We start from the raw sequence: 1,025 nt of genomic DNA, 5'->3' as shown, positions 1-1,025 counted from the left end.
GCTGTCTGTATTTTGTAGTTGTTAAAGCAACTGAAAATCCATTGACCAGCAGCAGCACACAACTAATGTGTTCAATGATGCTGAATCTCAAACTGTTAACATGGAAAGCTGTCTTCAGTTTCACATTCCCCTTAGCTTTTATATGGGAGGTAAGGAACTTGAATGAATTTGAGGTGTTTTTCAGAATAAGCCTACAGACTAAAGCCTTATTTAACCTGTGCTGTAGCTGTTCAGGAAGTCTGGTTTTCTTCCCCATCTTGAAGCCAAGTCAGATGCTTTTTCATCTTTCCTGGTGACTGGTAGGCTGCTGATCTCCTCTCCTTGATGGTGTGCTCCTACTGTGTGTGCCACAGAACAAGCAGCAGTGTGGTGCTTTGCTCCTACCTCCCTGACAGGAAAGATGCTCCTGTTCCAGAGCCCTATTGCACATACCTGGTGGCAGTGATAGGAATGATTCTAGGAGTCAAAGTGCTCCTCTGGGAATATAGCCCCCATGAACTTCAATACTTTCTTAAAAACCCAAACCCAGCCTCCTGTCACTGGAGATGGCAGTGGTTGAGGGCAATAATCAAAGGAGGATGGGTGCTTGCTGCTGTTTGATGCTGTTCCTTGTTCCAAGTAGGCACCCTCTATGTGCTATTTCCCTGGTTCAATTTCTTGAGCTTGAAGAGAGTTCACTGCCTGCCTAATGAAACTGTTAAAGAATAGATGGTGAAGCCATGCTCATGCCAGTATATGGAGCTTGCAAAGCAATGTGCCTCTTACTGGAGCATGGCAGTTACAGCAAGCTTCCTAAAGGTGCTGACAGTGAAACTTCTCGTTAAACAAACAAAGCTGTAATTTTCTTGCTGCTTCCTTACAACTTCTTTTGAGACCAATAAGGTTGTCATATTTCATTAAGCTGTACTTAATCAGTCACTCTTTATAGCAAATTCAACCACAGACCACTTAGCCTCTCAAGTCCTATGCCACTATGATTAAACACTTGGCCTAGCCTTGTACACACCATACCCTTCTATTTCAAA

This window comes from Pezoporus occidentalis, unplaced genomic scaffold, assembly GCF_034315485.1.
Source record: "Pezoporus occidentalis ecotype Australia unplaced genomic scaffold, CSIRO_AGI_Poc_V1 ctg77, whole genome shotgun sequence".
NCBI classification, from domain to species: domain Eukaryota; kingdom Metazoa; phylum Chordata; class Aves; order Psittaciformes; family Psittacidae; genus Pezoporus; species Pezoporus occidentalis.
This window is presented reverse-complemented; position numbering follows the sequence as displayed.